The sequence below is a fragment of the Dendropsophus ebraccatus genome, chromosome 4 (genome assembly GCF_027789765.1).
Source record: "Dendropsophus ebraccatus isolate aDenEbr1 chromosome 4, aDenEbr1.pat, whole genome shotgun sequence".
Classification (NCBI taxonomy): domain Eukaryota; kingdom Metazoa; phylum Chordata; class Amphibia; order Anura; family Hylidae; genus Dendropsophus; species Dendropsophus ebraccatus.
Genome location: NC_091457.1, coordinates 34,001,706 through 34,022,932, shown reverse-complemented (window position 1 = coordinate 34,022,932; position 21,227 = coordinate 34,001,706). Strand labels below are relative to the sequence as shown.

At 43.2% G+C, this 21,227-nt stretch overlaps 1 protein-coding gene across 1 annotated transcript in view; it reads left to right on the top strand.

The window, feature by feature from the left end:
* LRRC56 (leucine rich repeat containing 56) overlaps nt 1–21,227 on the top strand; it is a 133,983-nt gene that overhangs the window by 29,319 nt on the left and 83,437 nt on the right. The window lies entirely within an intron of this gene.

Below are 21,227 nucleotides of genomic sequence, written 5' to 3'. Positions count from 1 at the left end.
CTGTGTGCAGCATATGGTATATACTGTATATAGTCTGTGTGCAGCATATGGTATATACTGTATATAGCCTGTGTGCAGCATATGGTATATACTGTATATAGCCTGTGTGCAGCATATGGTATATACTGTATATAGCCTGTGTGCAGCATATGGTATATACTGTATATAGCCTGTGTGCAGCATATGGTATATACTGTATATAGCCTGTGTGCAGCATATGGTATATACTGTATATAGCCTGTGTGCAGCATATGGTATATACTGTATATAGCCTGTGTGCAGCATATGGTATATACTGTATATAGCCTGTGTGCAGCATATGGTATATACTGTATATAGCCTGTGTGCAGCATATGGTATATACTGTATATAGCCTGTGTGCAGCATATGGTATATACTGTATATAGCCTGTGTGCAGCATGTGGTATATACTGTATATAGCCTGTGTGCAGCATATGGTATATACTGTATATAGCCTGTGTGCAGCATATGATATATAGCCTGACAGCAGTGGATGATATATAGTCTGTGTGCAGCATATGATATATAACCTGAGAGCAGTGTATGATATATAGCCTGTGTGCAGCATATGGTATATACTGTATATAGTCTGTGTGCAGCATATGGTATATACTGTATATAGTCTGTGTGCAGCATATGTCATATAGCCTGTGTGCAGCATATGGTATATACTGTATATAGTCTGTGTGCAGCATATGGTATATACTGTATATAGTCTGTGTGCAGCATATGATATACAGTATAGCCTGAGAGCAGTGGATGATATATAGCCTGTGTGCAGCATATGATATATAGCCTGAGAGCAGTGTATGGTATATAGCCTGTGTGCAGCATATGGTGTATATCCTATGTATGTCATATGCTGCACACAGGCTATATATGCCATATCATGGGCTGCACACAGCTATGTATTTTAATCCTTAGGGTACGTTCACATGTACCATATTTGCTATATATTCTACACAGCCTTTAAGTACTTTCTGGTTGCTCCTTACTGCTTCAGGTAGTGTACATGGTTGGGAACTGCAGATGGGACTTAGACTTGCAAGTCCAGGTTCCTTCAGCGATTCACATCTGCATCTGCTGCTGTGGGGGCTGACACAGGGGGCAGGAGAGCACAGAAAGTACTGAAGTGCTATGTTCTCGCATTGCATTATTAACATAAACACAAAGTGGGAATACACCCCGAGTGGGAATACACCCCTCCCCCGTCCTGTCTCTAGGGCCTGGCATCTTCCTCTGGACTGCAGCCTGTAGTGACCATCACATGCAAAACAGAGGAGGATGCTGAGCCACACAGCCAGGAGTGAGGAGGGGTAGGTGCTAAGTCTGCTACAGTAAGTAGCCACCTGTATAGATCGCTGTATGGGATATATTTGGGGGAAAAAAATGGGGGGGGGGGCCCCAACAAAATTTTTGCCCAGGGCCTCCACCAACCTTAATCCGGCCCTGGCCAGGGCCCACTAAAGGACTGTACTGCAGTCTGTGCAGGCCCCAGTGTGGGGACTGGGGTACCTTTGGCCAACCAATAGAACTGATCATAGGGGGCACCCAAATAAAGAACCAGTCAGAAGCCACATGCTGACCTGGTCCCATCTTGGACTGATGTATCTGTGACCACAGCTCCGGGAATAACAATAACTACAGTACAACTCTCACTTATGAAGCTCTCAGAGAATGCTGAGAGTTGAAGTTTCGAGAGGTTAACCCCTTGAGTTGTCTGCTCATTTGTACTTCAAATCCCAGCACATCCTGAGGGTTGCAGACTGCAGTAAATGCTGGGAGTTGTAGTGTTTGCAGCTGTTGTACTTGGAGCGTCCTGGGTGCGTTGTACTCTGGATGCTGTGTGGGGATGAGAGTATATAGCTTAGAGTGTGGAAGTGACCCCAGAGCAGCACTAATAGGGGATAGAACAAATGGGCCCTTAATCAATGTTGGCAGGGCCGAACTGGGACTGAAAATCATTTCAAAGCACACAGGCCCACTTACTGTACGGGGGAAATTTTATGTTAAAATGTCACTGCAGCACAGACACCACTGAAGATCCCCATATACCATATAATCATGTTGGATCGGGAGCTACAACTCTCACCAGTTCCTGAAGGTCTATAGCTGACAGGGCATGCTGGGAGTTGTATTCTACATTCTATGGGTTTGGGTGTTACTTTTTTTATCCATGTAATACACAGAATATTACACACCCCAGCGTTAGGTATACAGAGACTGAGAATACCAATAGTACCAGTATACAAGTAACAGATAACTCTTCAACACCATGACAAGAGATGAGCAAAACCATAAAACCATGACAAAAGATGAGTGAAGCAGATTTGTTTTGCTTCGTACAAAGAAAACTGATCTGCGCTCATCTCCCTCAGGCTGTCGGCTCTGTGCAGAGGGAGGATACTGCCCGGAAAGGATTAACACAGCTATGGCTGTATCCAAGTTTTCCAGGCAGTCCCCAGGTGGTATCCTCCCTTTTCCATCTCTAACCATGACCTCTACCATCACCACAACATAACGAATAATATCAATATACCAAGGGAATCAAACTCACTGCCCTCCAGCTGCTGCAAAACTACGATTCCCATCATGATGGTAACAGCTGGACAGCTGCAGTGTGACACCTGTGCACTATATGGTCACTGAATAACATCCACTATATAAGCAAATATTACTAATATCTAATACTAATACCAGCATATACTAGTGCAGTTACATCCAAGGAGTCTTCTCTGATAACTGCAGGTGATGTTTCTGCTAAGCAAGTCACATGGTGCCTTGTTAGCGACTGATGTGACGCAGAGCATTATAAGTGAATGATGTCACGTAGAGCATAGAGTGTATGAAGTTATATGGTGCTTTGTTAGCGTCTGATGGCATATAGATGTCTCCAGTAAGATGCAGATATCGGCACTACTACCTCCATCAGAAGGGAATAATTTGAAGGATAAATGGAGTATTGCACTTGTAAGTCTATGCTTGCACTGGTGGTGCTCATTGGAAATTTTGTGTCGTAATCACATAATGATGGTGTTAGGACTCGGGCAGTGCTTTCGGCTCGACGTCCATAGCAACCAGAGTGCTTATGTTTTTGGCATACTCTGCTCTGCTGCTCTTGGTTGTAGCAGTGTCCAGTGTTGCACTCCACCTGCTGATCAGCACTAGGTGTTTGGAATTTCTAGTCCTATAAGTGTTTCACTTTGTCTCAAGTTCTCTGCCTGTGATAGCGCCTAGTTTCTACAGTCATGGCCAAAAGTTTTGAGAATGGCACAAATATTATATTATCACATGATCTGCTGCCCTTTGGTTTTTATATGTGTTTGTCAGATGTTTTTATCACATACAGAAATATAATTGCAATCATATTATGAGTAACAAAAGCTTATATTGACAGAATGAGTTAATGCAGCAAATCAATATTTGCAGTGTTGACCCTTCTTCTTCAGGACCTCTGCAATTCTCCCTGGCATGCTCTCAATCAACTTCTGGACCAAATCCTGACTGATAGCAGTCCATTCTTGCACAATCAATTCTTGCATTTTGTCAGAATTTGTTGGTTTTTCTTTGTCCACCTGTCTCTTGATGATTGACCACAAGTTCTCAATGGGATTAAGATCTGGGGAGTTTCCAGGCCATGGACCCAAAATCTCTATGTTTTGTTCCCTGAACCATTTAGTTATCACCTTTGCTTTATGGCAAGGTGTTCCATCATGCTGGAAAAGGCATTGTTGATCGCCAAACTGCTCTTGGACAGACAGAATAGAAACAATGTTAACGGAATAGAAACAATGATGCCAAGAACCAGCCTTCTTTTAAAGTGTCCAGTGGTGTCATTCTTACTTAATCATGACAGATTGATCTCCAGCCCTGTCCTCATCAACACCCACACCTATGTTAATGGAGCAATCACTGGAACGATGTTAGCTGGTCCTTTTAAGACAGAGCTGCAATGATGTTGAAATGTGTTTTGGGGGATAAAGTTCATTTTCTAGGCAAATATTGACTTTGCAAGTAATTGCTGTTAAGCTGGTCACTCTTTATAACATTCTGGAGTATATGCAAATTGCCATTTTAAAAACTGAAGCGGTAGACTTTGTAAAAATTTAATTTGTATTATTCTCAAAACTTTTGGCCATGACTGTAGTGCCTTGACCTAGCTTTACCTGACTCTGACCTTTGGCTTTTGTGACCTCGACCCCTCTTCTGGATTCTGATTTTATACTTTAGCTTCTCGTACGTTGCCGACTTGAACTGCTGACCCTTTTATTTATTGTGTTTGTATCATCTCGTTTTGTTTTGTGTTTCCACCTACTGTAGCATACGGAACGCCGCCCAGTTGCCCACTGCCGCCTAGGGCAGAGATTGGCAAGTAGGTAGGGACAGCTAGGGGGTGGGCTAAGTTTCAGGGACTACACTGTCTGTGTCTTATTATACCAGTTCCTGATAGTACTGCACTGACTTTGTCCCTCCACGCCAGTTCCTGACATTTGGCATGTAGAGCTTTACCTATATTTCCTTAGAAGCAGCTGATTAACATTGTGTGCTTTTCCATAATCTATTATCTACTAGTAAATGCAGATCCTTCTCTACCAGCGACTCTCCCAGTGTAACTCCCCCTAGGACATATGATGCATGCGGGTTCTTAGAACCCAGGTGCATAACTTTACATTTATTCACATTGAACCTCATTTGCCAAGTGGACGCCCAAACAATCAATGTGGCTGACTTAGACACATTGAGTGTTTGGGCGTCCACTTGACAAATGAGGTTCAATGTGGATAAATATAAAGTTATTCACCTGGGTACTAATAACCTGCATGCATCATATGTCTTAGGGGGAGTTACACTGGGAGAGTCGCTGGTAGAGAAGCATCTCAATGTACTCTTAGATAATAGACTACAGCACACAATGTCAGTCAGCTGCTTCTAAGGCCAGCAGGATATTGTCATGTATATAACAGCCATGGACTCTCGGGACAGTGATATAAAATTACTCCTTATAAAGCTTTGTTGCGGCCTCATCTGACGTATGCTGTTCAGTTTCGGAACCTGATTCATAGAAAAGATGTCCTAGAGCTGTAAAAGGTACAAAGATGGGCAACTAAACTATTAGGGTAATGGAGCATCTTAGTTATGAGAATAGATAAAAAAATATCTAAATTAGTTTAGTCTGGAGAAGAGAAGTTTAAGGGGAGATATGGTAATTTATTGAAATATATAAATGGCCCCTAAAAGAAATATGGGGAAATAATCACAACATTACGCACAGTGAGGATATGTATAGCTGAACTACAAATCCCAGCCAACCAAGAAAATGTCAGCAACAGGACGATTGACTACTGATAGCAGAATTGGGGGTAGTAGTATAGAGTATGTGTGTAACTGGTGTTTTTTTTTTTTTTTTAAGGCACCTGTTGCACAAGACACAGCACAGTGAGGAAAGGTATAGTTGAACTACAGATCCCAGCCAGCCAGTCTCTCTGTGTACTGTGTAACGATGCTGCATTTAAAGGCTGCCACCACTACACAAGGTACAGAGACAAACTGCTTGCAGCCCTGTTTACTGTGTAGCCTGGACACTGAACATCTGATCTGTTGGGGTGCCGGGCATTGCACCTCACTGATCAGTGACCAGTTAGCAATCCTGTGGATAGCACATCGGACTTTTATGGCTGAAAACACATTCAAGAAGACAAGTCTCATATACTGAGCAGTAATACTAGTATAACACCATGACCATGATCATCATGAGGACTTCTCCTAGCCATAACTCTACAGATGATGTTGTAGCGGTGGGACAGCCGGTCACTTGCTAGGTGGAAGTGTGACACCACTGCTTGAGGTGGATGGCCGATATACAGGCGGACTTTAAGGATTTTGTCATGTGGCGCCAGTGCCTGGTGGGCACACAGGTGTGATGGCACGTCTGCTTTTTAGTGTAAGGCCAGTTGTATCCTTCTCCCCTGTGGTCGGTGTCCTGTCGGGTTGCTGCAGGGTCCCTTGGGGTAGTGTAGTCATAGGTGGTCAGAGTGGTGTAGTAACCCTCCCAAGTAGTGGTAGGACTCGCCACCCACAGATAGGGGGAAATGTCCCAAGGGTGTGTAATAGTGCTGTGCAGGTGGTAGCCAGTAATCACAGACTTGGCAGTAACGTTGACTTGCTTTACTCTTTGCAAAGGTGTAGCAGGTAATACAACAAATCTTCAGGTACACTTGATACAGTTCCAATAAACACATATACAAAGAACCACCAATTCCGTGAGATAAGTGCTGAGCAGCATGTAGTAGAGTCTATAAGGTTGTACTGAGGTAGTAGAGAGGAGGGTGCGGTGAGAGTCTCAACCCAATTAGTAATGTGCTCTGCCGGGAGGTTGGAGTGCTTAGAAGAATACTTGTAGAATAATAATAAGAAACAACCTATGCCTGCGTTTTGACCTTTCTTATAGTCTTCACAGCGCCTTCTGCCCACTAGCTTTGGCAGAACCGTACTAATAGGAGACACAGACCCCAGACCCTGTTACCTGGGATGAGCAGAATGGTTAGAGTCCCTAAGTACACCCGCGCTGCGAGATGGAGTTCATCGACTTTCTTAGTAACTTTGCTCCACCCTGATTAGTTCCTAACTCTTTGGCTTTTCTGCGGAGGCTTTCTGGCACTGTTTTGACTCCTAGTCCTCAGCGTGGGTTGAGGTTATTTGTAGGCTATTCCTTTCCTGAAGGGCTTAACAGTGCATCACACAGCATGTGTGGTGCTTCTAGAAAGAGGGTTGTGATAGCTGAGTGTTCTGCATCCTACCCATGCGGGGCACTAACTAAGAACTGACTTGTAGTGGAGTCCTGGCAGGGGGCCAGGTCCCAGGTAGAACCACTAAAAAGAGCTGTCTGAGCTGCATCCTATCTCCTCCAAAGCTCAGCTAAGGCTCCTACTCACCCAAGGGACTAACTTCCTAACCAGCGCATGTGCCCTGCTGTGGTTGGGTGGAAAGAGTGCAATAGGGAAACGGAATAGAAAAGAGAGAATAAGTCAGAAGAAAGGAGAAATCCCACTTGACAACAAAATCTGGTACACATACAAACAGTAACTCCTTAGTATACACAGTGGGACACCACAGTACTGTCCTCATATAGTAGGTACATGCCACCACAGTCAGTACTCTGTAGCATCTAGAATGAACTATGTCATGTATGGTCTATTCAGAAGTAGATGCAGCCTACTAATTAACTAAGTGTATCAATATCTATGTAAAGACTCATAGAGAAAGGATATGAAAACATATGCCGCATAGCCCCTCAACTAGTTTCATCTAGTCATGGGTGTCATCAGGAGGAGAGTTTATGAAATGGGTCATTCTAAATGCTAGAGTACTGACTGCAATGGTGTGTAATTTTTTTTATATATATAAAATTTTATCTTCATTTTAATACAGTAAGACACATAAAATCAACAATACATGCAGTTGTATTCTATACTAAATCAGCACAGCAAGATATACAACAACTATTGCCACAAAAAGAGACCACATCCCTCCCCTCCCCCACCTCCTACCTCCCCCCAACCACCCCCTATGGATGCCTCAGGAGAGGGGGGAAAAAAACACGGACCAGATAACCCAACACTATACTCTTTAAGGAAGACCCTTCCATTTTTCCCCATATTTTCTTATACTTCCAAGCCCCATTCTTCTTAGTTATAAAGTAAATTTTTTCATAACCCCTAACTAATTCCACCAAATTTTCCAGTTGCTGAATTTAGGTGCATTAGCGGCAAGCCACCTTTTCAGAATGATTACTCTCACTAATAACAACGTTCTCAGTAATAAGGAGCATTGAGATTTAATTGTGACTGTACAGCCCAGTATCATAGTTTTAGCGCAGTAGGGGATGATGACACCCAATCTCTCTGATACATACACTACTGTTCAAAAGTTTGGGGTCAATTGAAATGTCCTTATTTTTGAAGGAAAAACACTGTACTTTTCAATGAAGATAACTTCAAACTAGTTCTAACTTTAAACAAATACACTCTATAAATTGCTAATGTGGTAAATGACTATTCTAGCTGCAAATGTCTGGTTTTCGGTGCAGAATCTACATAGGTGTATAGAGGCCCATTTCCAGCAACTATCACTCCAGTGTTCTAATCGTACAATGTGTTTGCTCATTGGCTCAGAAGGCTAATTGATGATTAGAAAACCCTTGTGCAATCATATTCACACATCTGAAAACAGTCTAGCTTGTTACAGAAGCTACAAAACTGACCTTCCTTTGAGCAGATTGTGTTTCTGGAGCATCACATTTGTAGGGTCAATTAAACGCTCAAAATGGCCATAAAAAGAGAACTTTCATCTGAAACTCGACAGTCTATTCTTGTTCTTAGAAATGAAGGCTATTCCATGCGAGAAATTGCTAAGAAATTGAAGATTTCCTATAACTGTGTGTACTACTCCCTTCAGAGGACAGCACAAACAGGCTCTAACCAGAGTAGAAAAAGAAGTGGAAGGCCGCGTTGCACAACTAAGCAAGAAGATAAGTACATTAGAGTCTCTAGTTTGAGAAACAGACGCCTCACAGGTCCCCAACTGGCATCTTCATTAAATAGTACCCGCAAAACACCAGTGTCAACATCTACAGTGAAGAGGCGGCTGCGGGATTTTGGGCTTCAGGGCAGAGTGGCAAAGAAAAAGCCATATCTGAGACTGGCCAATAAAAGAAAAAGATTAAGATGGGCAAAAGAGCACAGACATTGGACAGAGGAAGACTGGAAAAAAGTGTTGTGGACGGATGAATCCAAGTTTGAGGTGTTTGGATCACAAAGAAGAAGGTTTGTGAGACGCAGAACAAATGAAAAGATGCTGGAAGAATGCCTGACGCCATCTGTTAAGCATGGTGGAGGTAATGTGATGGTCTGGGGTTGCTTTGGTGCTGGTAAGGTGGGAGATTTGTACAGAGTAAAAGGGATTCTGAATAAGGAAGGCTATCACTCTGCAACGCCATGCCATACCCAGTGGACAGCGCTTGATTGGAGCCAATTTCATACTACAATAGGACAATGACCCTAAACACACCTCCAAATTGTGCAAGAACTATTTACAGCAGAAGCAGACAGCTGGTATTCTATCGGTAATGGAGTGGCCAGTGCAGTCACCAGATCTAAACCCCATTGAGCTGTTGTGGGAGCAGCTTGACCGTATGGTACGCCAGAAGTGCCCATCCAACCAATCCAACTTGTGGGAGCTGCTTCTAGAAGTGTGGGGTGCAATTTCTCCAGCTTACCTCAACAGATTAATAGCTAGAATGCCAAAGGTGTGCAATGCTGTAATTGCTGCAAAAGGACGAAAACAAAGTTTGATGTAAAAACAATGTTATTTCAAATACAAATCATTATTTCTAACCTTGTCAATGTCTTGACTCTATTTTCTATTCATTTCACAATGTATGGTGGTGAATAAGTGTGACTTTTCATGGAAAACACAAAATTATTTGGGTGACCCCAAACTTTTGAACGGTAGTGTATGCGACTTCCTTTCTCCAGAAGGGCTGGACATTTACACAACTCCAAAGCATATGGACATAATCTGCCTGCAGCTGGGCAGACATCATCCCCCATTGCATCTCTTTGGAACAGCCACACCAAATGATAGTGTAACCTATTAACAATCATAGGCTGTGTTCACACTACGTATATTTCAGTCAGTATTGTGGTCCTCATATTGCAACCAAAACCAGGAGTGGATTAAAAACACAAAAAGGATCTGTTCACACAATGTTGAAATTGAGTGTATGGCTGCCATATAACAGTAAATAACTGCCATTATATCAATATAACAGCCGTTGTTTTAAAATAACAGCAAATATTTGCCATTAAACTGTGGCCATCCACTCAATTACAACATTGTGTGAACAGATCCTTTCTGTGTTTTTAATCCACTCCTGGTTTTGGTTGCAATATGAGGACCACAATACTGACTAAAATATACGTAGTGTGAACCCAGCCTTAGGCTGCGTTCACACTACGTATATTTCAGTCAGTATATGTATATTTCAGTCAGTATATTTCAGTCAGTATTGCAACCAAAACCAGGAGTGGATTAAAAACACAGAAAGGATCTGTTCACACAATGTTGTAATTGAGTGGATGGCCGCCATTTAATGGCAAATATTTGCTGTTATTTTACAACAACGGCTGTTGTATTGAAATAATGGCAGTTATATACCGTTATATGGCAGCCATCCACTCAATTACAACATTGTGTGAACAGAGCCTTTCTGTGTTTTTAATCCACTCCTGGTTTTGGTTGCAATACTGACTGAAATATACATATACTGACTGAAATATACGTAGTGTGAACGCAGCCTTAAATTGCACAAGTTGATGGTTTTCACTAAGGGTCCATTTACACAGAAAGATTTTCTGCCGAAGCCAGTAATGGATTTAAAAAGGGGAGAAATCTCAGGCTTTCCTAGATGACCTGATCTCTATTTATAGTCTGTTCCTGGCTTTGGCTTCAAATCTTTGGCAGATAATCTGTCAGATAATCTTTCTGTGTAAATGGACCCTTAGTGATACTTTCCTTACATTACTCAGAATGTTGTCCCACTCTTAGCCTATAAATGGTCTTAAATCCTCCTCCCATGTATCCCGCTTAACCTTACTCACTCTAGAATCAGTGTACATATTATCCATAAACATTGAGTACAATTTCCTCAACCCCCCCCCTTCTATTTCCCTCCATACTCTCTATTGCCTGAAAAAAAAAAATCACATTTGTGTACTACAAATAATTGTTTATTCTTTTCCTTACCAATTGTGTGTGCTAACTGCCTATATAATAACTATTGTGTAGGTTGAAGTCCAAATTCCACAGTGATCTCTCAAATTGACTTCTAGTGCCCCTCTGACTACTGACTACTGACTATTCTCCAGTGACTCCAAATGTTGTATATTTAAATTCCCCCTTAGTGGTGTACAATGCATGCTGCCAAAAATCCCCAACATCTGCTTAACTTTGTTCCACACTTTCCCCCACTTTTTATGCTTGAGCTTTAATGAGCTTTAATGAACTATATTGGGCCAACGCCCATCTTACAGATTCTAAGAATCTTACTATGTTCTATTGTACTAATTAATTCCAGGAAGGTAGATATTGTAATAATTAATCTGCAATAATTTATATATGTAAAAATAGAAGGTAAAATTAGGAAAGACCATACCACCCAGGTGCTCTGGTCACATAAAGCCATTATACTTCATTCTAGGTCTCATCCCTTTCCAAATTAGGCGTCCAAGCAAGATCTCAATACACTTAAACACCCTATCCGGAATCCAGACTGGCGAAGCTCTCAAATAGTACAGTAACTGCAGCTGGATAACCAATTTTTATTAAAGTATTGTATTGCCCCCAAAAGTTATACAAATCACCAATATACACTTATCACGGGAAATGCAAATAAAGTGTTTTTTCCTTACACTTACTACTGCATCAAGGTTTCACTTCCTGGATAAAATGTTGATGTCACTTCCTGGATAAAATGGTGATGTCACAACCCGACTCCCAGAGCTGTGCGGCTGTGGCTGCTGTAGAGGATGATGGTAGGGGGATGCTCAGTGTCCCTGTCTCCCACATCCTTCTTAACCCCTTAACGACATCGGGCGTAAATTTACGCCCTGATGCTGGTAAGGGAGTTCAGAGCGGGGCCGCGCGGCGACCCCGCTCTGAACCGCGGCGGTCCCGGGTGCCACTTGTAGCCCGGGACCGCTGGTATTAGCGGGCACGGTCCGATCGCCGTGCCCGCTAATACAGTAACCAGATGCAGCTGTCAAACATGACAGCTGCATCCGATTACCGGACGCAGCGTCATCCCTGGTGTCTAGTGGGGAGATCGCTCCTCCGGGATGTTATCCCGGAGGAGCGATCTCCGTAACTGAAGCCGGCCGGGGACCGCTCCAAGATGGCGCCGTCCCCGTCTCGGCACTCGTTTGTTTCCGGCTGCAGCAGCCGAAAGCAAACGAGTGCCGATCTCATGGATCTCTGCAGCATATCTATGCTGCAGAGATCTCAATGAGAGATCAAAGCACTTATACTAGAAGTCCCCCAGGGGGGCTTCTAGTATAAGTGTAAAAGTAAAAAAAAAGTGTCATTATTAGTAAAAAGCCCCCTCCCCTAATAAAAGTCTGAATCACCCCCCTTTTCCCAGTTTATAAATAAAAGTAAATAAATAAATAAATAAACATGTTTGCTATCGCCGCGTGCGTAATCGCCCGAACTATTAATTAATCACATTCCTGATCTCACACGGTAAACGGCGTCAGCGCAAAAAAATCACAAAGTGCAAAATTGTGCATTTTTGGTCGCATCAAATCCAGAAAAATTGTAATAAAAAGCGATCAAAAAGTCGTATATGCGCAATCAAGGTACTGATAGAAAGAACATATCATGGCGCAAAAAATGACACCTCACACAGCCCCATAGACCAAAGGATAAAAGCGTTATAAGCCTGGGAATAGAGCGATTTTAAGGAACATATATTTGTTGACAATGGTTTAAATTTTTTACAGGCCATCAGATACAATATAAGTTATACATGTTATATATCGTTTTAATCGTAACGACTTGAGGAACATATATAACAAGTCAGTTTTACCCCAGGGCGAATGGCGTAAAAACACATTTCCCCCAAATAAACAAAATGCGTTTTTTTTTTCAATTTCACCACACTTTGAATTTTTTTCTGGTTTCGCAGTGTACTTTATGCAAAAATTCAGCCTGTCATTGCAAAGTACAATTAGTGACGCAAAAAATAAGGGCTCATGTGGGTCTCTAGGTGGAAAAATGCAAGTGCTATGGCCTTTTAAGCACAAGGAGGGAAAACCGAAAACACAAAAATCGAAATTGGCTCTGTCCTTAGGGGTTAAACCCCAGCCCCTTCCCCAACATCTCCCCAGGCCCCCCTAGAGACCACATTGTCAACAATTTCTATTCCCCCCAGCAAGTATGGGATCTATTATTTCTTATCCAACCCATTCCTTTCCAACCAATCCAACACTTCAGATGGCATATTAAAGAATTACACCATCCCATTATAGGAAATTCTCAGCCTTGAGGGGAAGAGTCGTGAGAATGTATACCATGCTCCCTCAATTTTCGCTTAATCTCTTTAACCCCTTAAGGTCAAAGCCAATTTTCGTTTTTACACCTTTGCTTTTTCCACTTTATGTTTAAAAGGCCATAGCGTTTGCATTTTTTCACCTAGAGACCCATATGAGCCCTTATTTTTTGCGACACAAATTGTACTTTGCAATGACAGACTTTATTTTCCCATAAAATATGCTGTGAAACCGTAAAAAAATCATTTGTACTGTCAAATTGGAAAAAAAAAGGAATTTGTTTTAATTTTAGGGAGTTTCGTGTTTACACCGTTCGCCCTGGGGTAAAACTGTCTTATGATATATGCTCCTCAAGTTGTTACGATTACAACGATATGTAACATGTATAACTTTTTTTTTAATTTGATGGCTTTAAAAAATTCAAACCATTGTTAATAAATATATGTTCCTTAAAGGGAACCTGTCACCCCCCGTACCGGGGTGACAGGTTCCCGACCCCCGTTAGAGACCCCTATACTTACCTCATCCCGCCGGGTCCCGCTTCTGGATTCGGTCGGGTCCCGGAGATCTCAGCCGCTGCAGCCCGGCGCGTGCGCTGAGAGATGAGTCCAACACCCATAGAGAATGACAGGAGAGTCCAGCGCTCCGTCATTCTCTATGAGCGTTGGACTCATCTGTCAGCGCGCGCGCCGGGCTGCAGCGGCTGAGATCTCCGGGACCCGACCGAATCCAGAAGCGGGACCCGGCGGGATGAGGTAAGTATAGGGGTCTCTAACGGGGGGTCGGGAGCCTGTCACCCCGGCACGGGGGGTGACAGGTTCCCTTTAAAATTGCTCTATTCCCATGCTTAAAGCACTTCTATATTTTGGTCTATGGGGCTGTATGAGATGTCATTTTTTGTGCCATGATGTGTTCTTTCAATCAGTACCTTAATTGCGCATATGCGACTTTTTGATCGCTTTTTATTACATTTTTTCTGGATTTGATGCGACCAAAAATGCGTAATTTTGCACATTGGAATTTTTTGCGCTTACGCCGTTTACCGTGCGAGATCAGGAATTAGATAATCAAATAGTTTGGGCAATTACACGCGTGGCGATACCAAATATGTTTATTTATTTGTTTATTTATTCTTATAAAATGGGAAAAGGGGGGTGATTTGGGCTTTTAGTAGGGGAGGGGATTTTTTTTTACCAATACTTAACTAGAAGTCCCCTGGGGGACTTGTATGTACACAGCACTGATCTCTCATAGAGATCAATGCTGTGTATATACACAGCAATGATTCATGAGATCGGTGATACATTGCTTTGGCCTGCTGCAGGCCATAGTAATGTATTACCGAGCCGGGATCAGCGTCAGTGCGACGCTGAGTCCCGGCCCGGCCAGAAGAACGGATCTCATCACGGGGGGGAGATCCGTCCCACTAGACACCAGGGAAGTGAGGAGCTAAGCATCTAAATGCAGCTGTCAGGTTTGACAGCTGCATTTAGATGCTAAATTAGCCGGCGCGGCAACGGGACCCGCGCCGGCTAATAGAGCCACTCCCCGGCTGTACATAACAGCTGGGAGCGGCGCCATTCAGAGCGGGTCCCGGCGTGACCCCTCTGAATATTTATCCCCTGCCTGTTGTTTTTCTACATCATAATATGTTACGAGATTGTTCCCAGCGTCGTTGCTGTGACATCAACAGTATGGCATTGTATGGGTGCTTTTATGATCTCATGTACTTGCTTGTTCACCCCTTTCTTATGTTTTGTACTACTCTTTCTTTGAAAATAATAATAAAATTGAGAGTAAACTTAAAATTTGCTGTAACACTAGCACCGACATCCAAATCTTCTTTGGCTGACAAAGTCTCTTTTACTTCCAGACCTGTATACTTTGAACCTTCGGGGATAGCCTGACTGGAGGGGGGGAAACATTCTTTTGTGATCGTGATTTGTTAGACATTGCAGGGAACTTAAGATATTTGTCCAACAGCATGATATACAATAACTGCTGCCACAAAAAGAGAGGGGGGGGGGGGGGGAACACCACGGACCAGATAACCCAACACTATACTGTTTAAGCAAGACCATTCCATTTTCCCCATATTTTCTTATACTTCCGAACCCCATTCTTCCTCGTTATAAAGTAAACTTTTTCATAACCCCTAACCATTTCCACCAAATTTTTCCAGTTGCTGATTTCAGGTGCATTGGCAGCAAGCCACCCTTTCAGAATGATTACTCTCGCTAATAACAAAGTTCTCAGTAATAAGGAGCATTGAGATTTAATTGTGGCTGTACAGCCGAGTATCATAGTTTTAGCGCAGTAGGGGATGATGACATCTGATCTCTCTGATACATATGCAACTACCTTTCTCCAGAAGGGCTGGACATTTACACAACTCCAAAGCATATGGACATAATCAGCCTGCAGCTGCCCACATTTCGGGCAGACATAATCCCCCCTTGCACCTCTTTGGAACAGCCACACCAAATGATAGTGTAACTTATTAACAATCTTAAATTACACAAGTTGATGGTTAGTAAATTAGTGATACTTTCTTTACATTGTCCCACTCTTAGCCTATAAATGGTCTTAAATCCTCCTCCCATGTATCCCACTTAACCTTACTCACTCTAGAATCAGTGTACATATTATCCATAAACATTGAGTACAATTTCCTCAACTCCCCCTTTTATTTCCCTCCATACTCTCTATTGTCTGAAAAAAATTACATTTGTGTACTACAAATAATTGTTTATTCTTTTCCTTACTAATTGCGTGTGCTAACTGCCTATATAATAACTATTGTGTAGGTTGAAGTCCAAATTCAAGTGCCCCTAAGTAAACAAGTGGTCAATGTGTATGATTCCTTTCCCACTCCAATACTGACTATTCTCCAGTGACTCTTAATGTTGTATATATAAATTCTCCCACAGTGGTGTACAATCCATGCTGCCAAAAATTCCCAACATCTCCTTAACTTTGTTCCGCACTTTCCCTCACATGTTAAGCATGACTAATTAATGATATTGGGCCAACGCCCATCTTCCAGATTCTAAGAATCTTACTATGTTCTATTGTAAAAATTAATTCTAGGAAGGTAAATCTATTTAATAATATGTAATGTATGTAATATGTAATAATGTAATATTTAATCTGCAATAATTTATATATGTAAAAATAAAATGTATAATTAGGTAAGGCCATTCCACCCAGGTCCTCTGGCCACGTAAAGCTATTATACTTCATTCTAGGTCCCTTCCTTTTCCAAATTCTGCATCCAAGCAAGATCTCAATACGGTTAAAGACCCTATCCGGAATCCAGACTGGCAAAGCTCTCAAATAGTACAGTAACTGCGGCTGGACAACCATTTTAACAATGGCAATCCTATCCTCCATTGATAGGGGCAGCTGTATCCATATCTCAATCTTCTTCTCCAATGAGCACAAACAAGTATTAATATTAAAACTAACATAGCTAGTGATATCCGGGGAGATCCTTACACCCAGGTAAACAAAGGGATCGGAGGATTCCCATATCGGCAACTCCTCACTAATACTCCCCCGGGTCCCATCCTGTCAGAAATGCTGACTTAGGCCAATTTATCCGAAATCCTGAAAGATTTCCGAACTGCTCAAAGCTGGCCATACTCCTAGGGAGGGTTCTTCCAGGATGCCGGAGAAATATAAGTACATCATTTGCATAGAGGACTATTTTTTCCCCACTCCCCCAACCCCAAAGCCCTTAATACTAGAATCATTTTTGATCATTGCTGCCAATGGCTCTATGTATAAAGTGAAGAAGAGGGGGGGGAGAGGGGGCACCCTTGACATGTTCCTCTAGTCAAACTAAACTTGTTAGACAGATGTCCATTAATTTAAATCTGAGATGGAGGAGACCTGTACAGCATGTGTATTGTTCGTATCAAACGGTGCCCCATCCCAAATACTTCCAGAACCTCCCACAAAAAAACCCCACTCCACCCTGTCGAAAGCTTTTACCGCGTCGATTGACAGGATGGATTGGAGCAGACCCTCTATCACCTGAGGATTTATAAACACCCTTTCTATGTTAGTAAACACAGAGCGACCCACCATGAATCCACACTGATCCTGGCTAATAAGTAGTGGAGTCATTATCTTTAATCTCTGGGCTATTAATTTACCAAACAATTTAGCGTCCACGTTAAGCAAAGATATAGGTCTATAACCCCCCTTCTCTACTGGATCTTTCCCTTTCTTTAAGATTAGTACAATGGTAGCCTCTAGCATAGACGATGGAAGTTCCCCCTGGTTCCAGGAGTCATAAAACAACTCACAGAGTGTGGGAAGTAACACTTATACATATCATATACATGTATATTTTTATACATATCAGGATGGAGACCCTCCGGCCCAAGGGTCGAACTGGTTGGTAATGTCTCCAGAACCCTCTTTAATTTCTCCCGGGAGAAGGGAAAGTCCATCTCTGTTCTCATCTCCTCCCCCATTTCCTTTTTCATAGTGTCATAATTGTAGGTCATTTGGTTTCTTTTAAATTCCTCCTCCATCCTTTCGACTGTCATATTCAACTCATTCAATCTCTAGGCAAACTTTTTACAGAAGTAGGAGATCTCACTGCAGAACAGACCTCGGATAAAAGCTTGTAATGCTTCCCATACAGTATTCATGGGGGCTGAGCCTTTATTAGTGACCCAGAAGTACTCAATTTCCTTTTGGATCTTCTCCTCATTAGCCATGATCTGTACCCAATGTGAGTTGATTCTAAAACTACCAGCTTTTAATTTCCCAGGGGTTCCTCCCGCCTCTGTCTGGTACTCAAAAATCACTGGAGCATGATCCGATACTCCTTTGCATCCATACTGCATGCATCTTATCTTGGATAAAGCATACTGATTTGCAAGCACCAAATCTATCCTTGAGGCAGTACCATAAGTTGAGCTATAACATGAGAACGCCACTTTATTACCATACTTAAGCCAAGCCTCCTGACATCCTCCCACCCCACCTTGCAGGTGAATTTCGCCAGCGGGGAGGGGTGGGTGAAAAGGACCAACCCACCAGATCTTCTATCTTGTTCAGGTACCATGACCATGTTAAAGTGCCCTATCACTACTAATTGGGTTTCCCTTTTATCTTGCATGAAACTGGTCAGTTTCAATAATACTTCTAACCGGAAAGGCAAGGGCCACTTCTTCCCTTTCCAAAATACCATAAAGAAATTTTTTTGTATCATCTTAAAGTTTATTTTGTTGTGAATATAGACTGAAATACCACAGGAGTACCCAGAGACGAACACATGAAAGTCTTGCAAGGCCCATCGTCTCCTATTCTACTGACTGTCTCCTCTGTAACATGAGTCTCCAGTATACATATTATCAGGGCAGTTTCTAGGTCATTTCGGCAACAGTGCGGATCTTGATAAAAGCGCCCCCCCCCCCCCCCAACCTCACTCAGTTTAGCCCTGGGGAAGGTAGGGGGGCTTTTATCAAGATTCGGGTTATTAGAAAGAAGCAGTGTGTGTATTATGGCATAGAACAGTGTTGCACCCCTGCCAAGTAATGTTCTACTGAGTAAAAAATCATTATACAGTGACTCACAGGTGACGTCTTATGATCCCTTTTCCTCTCCATCTGGCCCAGGCCTCCATGACGGTTTCTTGCAGCTACAATTAATCTCTTTAGAAACTGCCAGACAGACATCTTAGGCTCCGCACTTCCAGCAACTTCCCCTTTTCCCACTTATAAGGTCACAAACTGTATGCTGGGAAAGCTGGTGACCTCCATTATACACTGACATACAGGATGCTGGCATTGCTGGGAAAGCTAGTGACCTCCATTATACACTGACATACAGGATGCTGGGAAAGCTGGGTGACCTCCATTATACACTGACATACAGGATTCTGGGAAAGCTTTATGACCTCCATTATACACTGACATACAGGATGCTGGGAAAGCTAGGTGACCTTTATTAAACACTGACATACAGGATGCTGGGAAAGCTGTGTGACCTCCATTATACACTGACATACAGGATGCTGGGAAAGCTGTGTGACCTCCATTATACACTGACATAAAGGATGCTGGGAAAGCTGTATGACCTCCATTATACACTGACATACAGGATACTGGGAAAGCTGTATAACCTCCATTATACACTGACATACAGGATACTGGGAAAGCTGTATGACCTCCATTATACACTGCATACAGGACACTTGGAAAGCTGGGTGACCTCCATTACACTGACATACAGAATGCTGGGAAAGCTGGATGACCTCTATTACACTGACATACAGGATACTGGGAAAGCTGTATGACCTCCATTATACACTGACATACAGGATACTGGGAAAGCTGTATGACCTCCATTATACACTGCATACAGGACACTTGGAAAGCTGGGTGACCTCCATTACATTGACATACAGGATACTGGAAAAGCTGGGTGACCTCCATTACACTGACATACAGAATGCTGGGAAAGCTGGATGACCTCTATTACACTGACATACAGGATACTGGGAAAGCTGTATGACCTCCATTATACACTGACATACAGGATACTGGGAAAGCTGGGTGACCTCCATTACACTGACATACAGGATACTGGGAGAGCTGGGCGACCTCTATTACACTGACATACAGGATTCTGGGAAAGCTAGGTAAACTGTGAACATTGGTGCTGGGGGCGGGGCTTATCACGGGGGGGGGCTTATCGTAGGGGGGCGGGCTTATCGGGACATATCTGGGGCTCCCTCTGGGCAGGCTTCCCCCCACCCCCTCCTCATAGCCCCCATTAGATACTCCCCTCTCCCCCTGCAGCCTCCAGCTCCTCTTCTGGTCCCTCCGTCCTCTTCTAGCTTCCGGTGCAGGCAGCAACCTGTCATACAGAGGCCGCCTGCACAGGAAGCCTCTGTGTCTCTGCCCCAGCACTGTTTCCTTTAGCTGTGCCTGTGTACGTACAGCTAAAGGTTTCTCTGTCCAGGGGATCTGGAACTTAGATTCCAGATCCCCGGGCCAGTCCTGAGGATGCAGGGGCTGCAGGCCGGGTACTGTCGGGCGCCGCCTGGCGCCCCCTAGCTATGGGCGCCCCGTGCAGTGGCCCGGCTCGCCCGCCCCTAGAAACAGCCCTGCATATTATCGCTGGAAAATGGCGATAAATCAAATATGGCCTTCCTCTTCAGTCTATTCCCCGTCCCCCTTACATTCCATGTCAGAATTCTAGTCATTCAGAAAAAAAAGCAAAAAAACAGCTCTCCCGTGGCATCCCCCCAATCCCCCCTTCCACCCCTCCTAATGACAAAGGAGAATATACAGTATATCCCCTTCTGTCTCTAACTCCCACGTCCTCCTTCGCCCCGGTACCCAGTGGCCCTTTCTACATCAAAGCAGGGAGAGAGAACTCAATACACCTCTCCCCTTCTGAGCCCTCAGGGAACCCCACCATACGAATATTAGATCTTCTTGAGCGGTCCTCCATCTTCACCAGTCTACCTGCTAAGTTAATTTTGTTTTAAATTTTTTTCATGTCAGCTGACAGGTCTTTTAGCTGAGTTTGCATGGAAGGTACAGCTTGTTCAATATCACATATTCTGTCCTTAATCTTAATCATATCATCTCGAATAAAGGTCACATCTGTTACCAAATCCCCAATTTGTGACTGAACCTCCCCAAATCCCTCATTACGCTTTTGGATTTCCATTAAAATTTGGGGATAGCCTGACTGGGGGGGGGGGGGGGAACATTCTTTTGTGATCGTGATTTGTTAGACATTGCAGGGGACTTAAGGTATTTGTCCAACTTGCTCACATTTAAAGTCTCTGTATATCCTCCTGATTTCTGAGGTTGACCTTTAGGCGGCATTTAGTATAAGCATTAGGCCAGCATTCACACCAGTATGTGAGCAACTCCTGATATCAGCTTCTGGGGACATATCAGAGAGGGCACAGAAAACAAAGGGATAAAAGAGACAGTCAACTCATTGTCTTAAAGGGAACCTGTCACCCCCCGTGCCGGGGTGACAGGCTTCCGACCCCCGTTAGAGCACCCTATACTCACCTAATCCCGCCGGGTCCCGCTTCTGGAGATGGTCGGGTGACGG